Genomic DNA, 10,242 nt, shown 5'->3' with positions numbered 1-10,242 from the left:
GGCCCTGAATATGAATCAGCCAGTGACTGTGTAGTGTTGATCTTAATCGGCATTGATAAGAGAAGACTTCCATGTCACAAGTGATCACTCAGAACAAGGAGTAGGTTCTAGGTCCTAGTCTACTTATGCTTATGGATGAGCACAGAGGGAAGGAGGGAGAGTTCAGAGCTGGGGGAAGAGTGTAGTATCCATATTTGTAGTGTTTTATAAATAGAATATACGTCAGCATTATTTATCAATGTTTTCTCTATTGCCTTACAGGGACCATCAGCATTTCATCTTGAAGTTCGAGGCTTGCGTGTTTCCACAGATCTCTTCCCCCAATCTCCCTCCTTATTTCTTTCACAGACAACACACAACACACACACACTGCGTGTCAGTTGTAATTCACCCACCTTGTCCTCTTGGGTAGCCTGTGGTCTCCCGAGTGGCGCAGCGGTCTAAGGCACTGCATCACAGTGCTAGCTGTGCCACTAGAGATCCTGGTTCGAATCCAGGCTCTGTCGTAGCCGGCCGTGACCGGGAGACCAATGGGGCGGCGCACAATTGCCCCAGCGTCGTCTAGGGTAGGGGAGGGAATGGCCGGCAGGGATGTAGCTCAGTTGTTAGAGCATGGCGTTTGCAACGCCAGGGTTGTGGGTTCGTTTCCCACGGGGTATGAAAAATTAAAAAAATTAAATAATGTAAGTCGCTCTGGATAAGAGCGTCTGCTAAATGACGTAAATGTAAATGTCATCCTTGGTTACCACTGTCACATAGCCTATATCCAGCTCAGACCTCTCTCTCTCTGTCTCTCTCACGGTCCTCTGTTCCGTACAGTTTCCCCTTACCCAGAACAGCCACTAACTAAACCAAATCCATCTAGTCATTTCCTGACAATCAGAGGGTAGGTGGTCAACAGTAGGTGGTTTGAGTAAAATAAATCTCTCTGTCTCCCCTCTCTCTGGGAGTCACTTCCTTTTAGGTGGTTGTAGAATTTAACTGCTCTTTTCTGGATTTTGATAAATAGCGGGTATCGTCCTAATTCTGCTCTGTATGCATTATTTTGGGTTGTATGTTGTACACGGAGGGTGTTTTTGCAGAATTCTGCATGGTGTTTGTCCCGTTTTGTGAATTCTTGGTTGGTGAGTGGACCCCAGACCTCACAACCATAGAGGGCAATGGGTTCTATAATTGATTTAAGTATTTTTAGCCAGATCCTTATTGGGATGTTGAATTTTATGTTCCTTTTAATGGCGTAAAAGGGGCCTTCTTGCCTTGTCTCTCAGATTGTTCACAGCTTTGTGGAAGTTACCTGTGATTCTGATGTTTCGGTCGAAGTAGATATAGTTCTTTGTGTGCTCTAAGGCAACAGTGTCTAGATGGAATTTGTAGTTCTGGCAACTGGACCTTTTTTGGAACACCATTATTTTTCTTACTGAGATTCACTGTCAAGGCCCAGGTCTAACAGAATCTGTGCAGAAGATCTAGGTGCTGATCATCCGCAAACAGACATTTGACTAGTATGGTGAGGCTGGGTGCTGCAGACTGTTCTAGTGCCCTCGCCAGTTCATTGATATAAAGCTCTGGAAAAAAATTGGTTTCTCTGGTTTTACTATTTGTAGGTATGTGTTTGGGTGAAATTAACATTTTTGTTTTATTCTATAAACTACTGACAACATTTCTCCCAAATTCCAAATAAAAATATTGTCATTTAGAGCATTTATTTGCAGAAAATGACAACTGGTCAAAATAACAAAAAAGATGCAGTGTTGTCAGACCTCGAATAATGCAAAGAAATAAGTTCATGTTCATTTTTAAACAACACAATACTAATGTTTTAAGTAAGGAAGAGTTCAGAAATCAATATTTGGTGTAATAACCCTGATTTTCAATCACAGCTTTCATGCGTCTTGGCATGCTCTCCACCAGTCTTTCACATTGATGTTGGGTGACTTTATGCCACTCCTGGCGCAAAAATTCAAGCAGCTCGGCTTTGTTTGATGGCTTGTGACCATCCATCTTCCTCTTGATCACATTCCAGAAGTTTCAAAGGGGTTCAGGTCTGGAGATTGGGCTGGCCATAACAGGGTCTTGATCTGGTGGTCCTCCATCCACACCTTGATTGACCTGGCTGTGTGGCATGGCACATTGTCCTGCTGGAAAAACCAATCCTTAGAGTTGGGGAACAATGTCAGAGCAAAAGGAAGCAAGTTTTCTTCCAGGACAACCTTGTACGTGGCTTGATTCATGCGTCCTTCACAAAGACAAATCTGCCCGATTCCAGCATTGCTGAAGCACCCCCAGATCATCACCGATCCTCCACCAAATTTCACAGTGGGTGCGAGACACTGTGGGTTGTAGGCCTCTCCAGGTCTCTGTCTAACCATTAGACGACCAGGTGTTGGGCAAAGCTGAAAATTGGACTCATCAGAGAAGATGACCTTACTCCAGTCCTCTACGGCCCAATCCTAATGGTATTTTGCAAACCTCAGCCTGGCTCTTCTTTGCTTCTCATTGATGAAGGGCTTTTTTCTAGCTTTGCATGACTTCAGCCCTGCCCCTCGGAGCCTGTTTCGAACCGTCCTCGCCGTGCACTTCACCCCAGCTGCCGTTTGCCATTCTTTTTGTAGGTCACTTGATGTCATCCTACGGTTGTTGAGTGACATTCGAATGAGTTGGCAGTCATCCTGGTCAGTAGAGAGTCGTTTTCGCCCTCTGCCGGTCTGAACCCCCTGTAGTTTTGTTGTCCCCAATGTCTGCTGCTTGACCTTGTTCTTATGAACCGCCGTCTTTTTTTAAGGATAGAAGCAACCTGACGCTCACTGTATCCCTCTGCCAGTAAAGCCAGAATTGAACCCTTCTTTTCCTCACTTAAAACTTTCATTTTCAACTCTTTTGGCATGGTCAATAGTTATTTTTTGATTAATATTACTTTTGAGGTACTATTAGCACTGTTTTTGCCATCCAGCTGTTGCTATTGCAAGAGGATAGTGATGACCACAGCAGTGGTTTTTATACTTTTCCTCGTTAAATAAGATTTGGTTCATGAGATCACCTAATCAGTACCTAATTCAGTAGAATGAGGTGTGCCTGTGTTGGAATTCAACAGACACTGGAATGGAATGGCTGTCATACATGTAGAGATGCTGATTTAAGAAAAATGTGCAGTGGTCTCTTATTTTTTTCCAGAGCTGTATATGTTGAAGAGGGTGGGGCTCAAGCAGCATCCCTGTCCCACCCCACGGCCATGAAGAAATAAATTGTTTTTTTTCTCTCCAATTTTAACTGCACGTCTTGTTGTTTGTGTACATACATTTTATAATGTAATATGTTTTTCCCCCAACACCACTTTCCATCAATTTATATAGCAGACCCTCATGCCAAATTGAGTCAAAAGCTTTTTTGAAATCAACAAAGCATGAGGCTTTGCTTTTGTTTTGTTTTATTTGTTTGACAATTAGGGTGTGTAGGGTGAATACGTGGTCTGTCGTATGGTATTTTGTCAAAAAGCCAATTTGACATTTGCTCCGGACATTGTTTTTCCTGAGGAAATGTAGGCGTCTGCTGTTAATGATAATGCAGAGAATTTTTCCCGAGGTTGCTGTTGATGCATATTCCATGGTAGTTATTGGGGGAGAATTTGTCTCCATTTTTGTAGATTGGGGTGATCAGTCCTTGTTTCCAAATATTGGGGAAGATGCCAGAGCTGTGGATGGAATTTGTGGTCTGTATATTTTATTATTTCATTTAGGATACCATCAACACTACAGGCCTTATTGGGTTGGGTTTGTATTTTGTCCTGTAGTTCATTCAATGTAATTGGATAATCTAGTGGGTTCTGGTAGTCTTTAATAGCTGATTCTAAAATGTGTAATTGATCATGTATATGTTTTTGCTGTTTGTTCTTTGTTTTAGGACGATAAAGATTGGATATGTGGTTTATCCATACATTTTCATTTTGGATTGATGGCTCTTCGTGTTGTTTGTTTAGTGTATTCCAATTTTCACAGAAGTGGTTAGATTATATGGAATCTTCAATTAAATTGAGCTGATTTCCGACATTCTGTTCCTTCTTTTTTCTTAGTGTATTTCACTACTGTTTTAGTGTTTCACCATAGTGAAGGAGTAGGTTAAGTTTTTCTGGGTCTCTGTGTTTTTGGTTGGATAGGTTTCTCAATTTCTTTCTGCTTTTGCATTCTTCATCAACCCATTTGTCATAAATTTTCTTAGGTTGTCTGCTTGAAATTTTAAGATTTGATAGGGAAGCTGAAAGGTCAAATATGCTTTTTTGGCTTTCTACTGCTAGGTTTACACCTTCACTATTGCAGTGAAACATTTTGTCCAGGAAGTTGTCTGAAAGGGGTTGAATTTGTTTTTGGTCAATTGTTTTTTGGCAGGTTTCTACACTACTTTCCTTCCATCTATAGCATTTTTTTATAGTATTCAGTTTGTTTGGCTTTGATGCCTCATGACTGAATATTGTTCTGTTCAAGTAGACTGATTTTGTTGTGATCTGATAGGGGTGTCAGTGGGCTGACTGTGAATGCTCTGAGAGACTCTGGGTTGAGGTCGGTGATAAAATAGTCTACAGTACTGCTGTCAAGGGATGAGCTGTAGGTGTACCTATCGTAGGAGTCCCCTCAAAGCCTACCATTGACCTAGCGACAGACAGAACTGCAGGAGTTGTGACACGTTTTTGTTGTTTTGTTGTAGTTGTGTATAGGGGGAGGAAGCCCCCCCGCACCTATCTGATTCAGAGGGGTTGGATTAAATGCGGAAGACACATTTCGGTTGAATGCATTCAGTTGTGCGACTGACTAGGTATCCCCTTTCCCATATGGGAGAGGGAATGCTGTCACCTCCAGGTAGGTGTTTGCTCCCCTGTGTGCTGAGAGTGTCAGGTTCTTGTCCAGTTCTGACGTTTAGGTCACCACAGACTAGTATATGTCCCTGTGTCTGGAAATGGTTGATCTCCCTCTCTAGGATGGAGAAGCTGTCATCATTAAAGTATGGGGAGTCTATTGGGGGGATATAGGTAGCACACAGGTGGACTTTTTCTCTGTTGAGATTATGTCCTTGTTTATTTCTAACCAGATGTAAAATGCTTCTGTTTTGATTAACTTAATGGAGTGGGTTAGGTCTGATCTATACCAAATTAGCATACCCCCTGACTCTTCCCTGTTTCACTCCTGGTAGTTTGGTGGATGGGACTACCAGCTCTCTGTAACCTAGAGGGCAACCAGTGTGTCCATCTCCTCTATACCATGTTTCTCGATCTACCATCTAGTCATTTCCTAACAACCAGTGGGTAGGTGGTCAACAGTTTGAGTAAAATAAATGTATCTTCCTCTCTCCCTGTTGTATTCACTAGGCACAAAAACAGAAGAAAACAGGCAGAAACGGGAAGATACTATCTACAGTTGTTCAATAAGAAACACTAGTTTTTGTTTTCTGTTGCACAACGTTCTGCTACGTTGTGCTCTCATGAATACGAACCTGATGAGCGTGACAGAGCAGCCAGCCAGACGTTCTGGGAGCACAGTCCTCCCGTGGAGGGACAGACAGAGACAGCGTTTCTGTCAAGAGTTTCTGCTCCATCCTGCAGATGGGAAACTCATAGTACAGTCGGTCGCCCTCCAGGCCAGCCAGAGAGCAGATACTGTACCTCAGGATTAATATGTTTATGGAGAAAAGGGAACATGCTATACGCTCCGCGGAATACCATCTCCTTCCATCCCACATTCCCAGTCTGTGATATGGCACTCCGATCCAACCTGGGGCTGGGTTATACCAGGCCAAGGCCTAGCTACACCTGGATCGTATTCATTAGAGCCCACCGCAGCAAAATGTTTTTTATTCAACGAAAAGTGAAAACAAGCCCTACTTATTGGACAAGTTCAGGTAGTCCCTACCTGTTTCTGTCAGTTTTCTTTTGTTTGGTGCCTAGTGAATACGACTTTTGTCTTCCACCAGGATGGAAACTTTCACACACCCCACCTTACATCCACTTACTCAGTTGAATGAGACCTTAATCATCGTCCCTCCGTTTTAGAGCAGAATTTGAGGCTTGATAATAACGTTGAGTCAGTCTTTGGCTTCACCTTATTATTCATTTCAGCCCCCCCTCATTGTGTGATACTGGGATCCTCATTTGGAAATGAAAGGGGGATAAGAATGGGCATGAGAGTAAGGTGATGAGTAGAACAGGAGGAGGTATACAACCTTGTCTCACATCACAATGAATCAACTATATTTCACAAGTGTTCACACCTACAGCAAGCAACTACAGCAAGCCAGGCTTCTAGGTTCAGAGTGAGAGAATATCATTTCTGGCCACACCAGACTCAAAAGCAGCAGGTCAATAAAGATGATGTTCTAATAGAACTCAACACAGAACATCCTATAATGCACTAATGATAAAAGTAAGTCACCTAAGTGGGCTATGCGATTGTGGACTGAGTTACGGTCTGTACTTTTGGCTCTGTCCCTAATCAGGGTGGCCTTTGACTCTGTTGGCCCTCTATAGGCTGTACTCTTACATCACTGTTGAGACTGACTGAGTGTCTAACAAGAATACAATTCTGTTCTACCTCTTTGACTCTGTGACATGTCACTTTCACTCTCTAGAGAGTGGCTGACAGTCCGAGACTGACCGAGAGCATCATAAGTTGTGTTAAATAGTTATTCATACCCTGCAGTCCTCACCCGTCCATTGGCTAAAGTCCCTTCCAGCAGCTTGTAGTCTCTCTTCATAGCCATAGAGAGTGTTTAGAGCCCCGGCTAGCCCTCCCAATCCGACTTAGCGGTCATGGAACTAGTTAAGCATGGATTACTTGACTGCTCCACAATTGTCAGCTCAGCTGGCTGCTTTAGACCGTTACGGTCCGTCCCCAAGACAAGCTTGCACTGAGCGTGCCCACAACCTGCCGTCCTGCCATCTTGGTTGCTGTCTGGTGTCGTCTTTGACGCTCAATGAGGTTGGTGATTATGATGGGCTAAAGCCACGTGCTACCTGGACCGCACCAAACATCCCGCCCTACTGGCCTCTTGGCTGGACAACCATGCTGCAGAAAATATACCTTTTTGTTTCTGTTGCTAGGCGGCGGTCAAACCAAGGGTTGGTCAGTTGTGTGTTTGTTGTATCCAGTCTTCGCCCACTACCTTTTGTGAGGAGCAAAACTCATATCACTTCCTATCCACAACATTATTGAATTAACAGCTCAATTAGAATTAGTTAAGAGAGTAGAAAACCCCTGAAATACACCGTGGTAGGCGTACACATGTGCCAAAGTTTGGAGGCTTTGCTATATTGGCCTAGCTAGGCCAGAGGACCAGGTGTTAGGGCAGATGTCTAGTGATGGTTGATGGTGTACGGCTGGACTGGAGAATGTAAGCCAGCCAAACCAACACAACACAGGGAGGGTGGAGGGTGAACCCCCACAGCACAGCACACAGGTCAGATCATAGAGGGTCTGCTACGCCCATCACTTCCTAAAACGCTTTAGCTAGCGGCGTGCTTCCCTTCTCCGGTGTCACTGGACTCCCTAGCTGTCAGATAGATCACAAACAGCCCATAATGAGGCATATGAGACCTCCACTAGGACAGAGATGAGCCTTTCTATGTCCCCCTGAAACCCGACCCCTACTGTTACCCTCAGCATGGCCCTGCCAAAAGAAACCCAGATCAGTCTCACCATCCACCTACACACACATGAACGTGCACACACATACATAATATGCACACACACACACAGTCACACGCACGCCGGAGAAGAGTGAAGTAGGAAACATCCATATTAAAGCAGCTGCTGCTTTTTTCATTGCCACGACCCTATCTCACTAGGAGTCAAAACACATTGACTGAGAAGAGCTGGAAATCCCATTCCGTCCGGTAGCTTCTGATCCACACACAAAACTAACTGTGCCGTCAGCGCCGTGAATATTGCTCTGACAGGACAAACTAATGCAACCCGCCTGGAAATCCAGTTATCTTAGGCAGGAGGAAGGGGGAGATTGAGACGAGGGTGAAAGAGGTCATGTAGATGGAGGAGTTGGAGAAGATTTAAACACTATTTGAGAGGAATGAGAGGGGAGGACAAGATGTGTTATTATATATATTTTTTTATATCATCACTTAAGTGCCTATTACCTTTTGAATGTGATGTTTGCTCTCCAAATAACACTTCAGTTAAACCCTGCAGAAGTGCAGGTATAATGCTTTATGAATTGTTTTAAGCGTATGAGCTTTCATAATGGCTCATTATAAGACTTATAATAAATGTTTTCGTCAGGATCATTATGAGATGATAATAAGACGTTATTAAGGGGTCATGCATGCATATGACATGTCTTACACTGCATTATAACCACCTCATAATGCTGCCGCGTCATTATACCTGCAGGCTTTAAGTAAAGTGTTACCAATCAAACCTTAAGCTCTTTATCCCCACAAAATGCATCACCATCAGTGGTACATGCAGATAACATGCAGGAGTCCTGGTGTCATTACTATAGCTCTACACAAAAATATATAATCTAAGGTAGTTCATGTTATTCACTTCTCAAGCTTCAGCTGCCAAGAGGAAACAGATTAGCCTGGTGGTTTGTCAGTTGTTTCCACACAACTTCACAGCCAAAGAGATAAAAACACATTTAAAACACATGCTGCTGAAAGGAGTGGTCAACATTATGAAATTACTTTTTTGCTCATTTGCCCACACTAATCAATTGCTTGGAAATGTAGAATGATTGAATAACGTGGAATGATAGAATGGAGGTAAAGACCACAGATATAGTGAAGGAAAGGGTAAAAGGTTTGAAAAAAGACAGAGCAAAGGAGATGGACAGACAGAGCACTTCAAATCCTCTGCATAAATCCTCTGTAATTCATACACCACATGAAATAAAACTTTTCCATCTTTACGATCTATTCCAACTATCTTAGTTTGGCATCTGTAGAACGTTTCAGAGCGATTGTGGCAACGTATGTGTATGAACAGATATTTTTGTGTTTGCTATAGGCCTAAGTCCCCACTCCCATCTAATCAGTGCCTCGGTACTCATTCACTCGTGTTAGAGCATAATAACCAGTGGTTCCATCCCCTCCTGTTAAAGTGAGGTCAGATGAGAGAGGTCAGACCGGCTCAATTGCTCTTAATGAGATAGAAATTCTCATCATGCCGCTAGAGGACCCTGGACCTCTATGGCCCTTTGGGTAATCCACATACTGACAACACAACCCATGCATCTCATCCAGCATATTGAAATAGGTCTAACTAGAAAACACACGAGTGCACTCTCCCCGGAACTGCATCGCCAAAATGTATTTGAGAGCCCTGCTCTCTATCCAACTCATTAGCGTAATGTGTTAATGTGTCGTTCCTCTCCATATGATCTGAGGAATTAGCTAGCTAGCCGTCCTGCTCGACTAAAGCAAATGTTGTTGGAAGGGAATAGGTGCGACTCTCGCTCACAATTAAAAACATGTTTAATTAGCTTTTGTATTTTGTTTTCAAAACATTATGTTTCAGACGTCAATGACCTTCATTAGTTGTTGTTGGATGTGGAAGATGCAGACGAGTGACATTAGATAACTCCCCGATCATCACTAACTCTAAAGATGAGCTCAAGGGGAGATGATGTGGGGGTCCGAGGGGATGCGACTCTTCACGGTGCATCAATCCAATGGTTCCTGTAAGCTGGTTGGCATAGTGAAAACCCTGGCTTTTCTTCTTAGTTTATTGGGCCGAACCGTCCTGATAATATTTTATGGACCCTGGAGGCAGGCTCTCTGTGACTGTAAAAGATCGGTTTAACGAGGGAGAGGGCCAACAGTCACAGTTGAGAAATAAAGCTTCCCCCAACATAAAAAGAAACATCAATAATGTATCTTTCATCTCTCTGTGTTCCATAATTTTCCTTCAATTCGCAAGAGACTGAATTTACTGTATCTCACCGGAGAAAGCATCCTAGCGAGCGAAACAGCGCCCCCTTTTCTCTGTATGTGTAGCGTATCTATCTGATGCTGTCTGGTAAGAAATAATATGATATTGTTGCTGTCCGTAGCATTGAATGCAAGGGAAGCCAGTGAGCATTTGGCCTCCCTTGATAAAAACATTATTAAATAATAGCCAATCAGCGTTGAGCTAAACTGAGCGAGCACAACTGTGAATGGTCCTGATGCACCCAAAAAAAGTGTCAATGGAAGCCAGTTTGGATTTGGCTTCACACCAATCACATCACGACAAAAGCCAAACGACA

Source organism: Coregonus lavaretus (genome assembly GCF_964263955.1).
Source record: "Coregonus lavaretus genome assembly, chromosome: 13".
NCBI lineage: Eukaryota > Metazoa > Chordata > Actinopteri > Salmoniformes > Salmonidae > Coregonus > Coregonus lavaretus.
The sequence above is the reverse complement of the archived record's forward strand: the minus strand, read 5'-3'. Positions refer to the sequence as shown.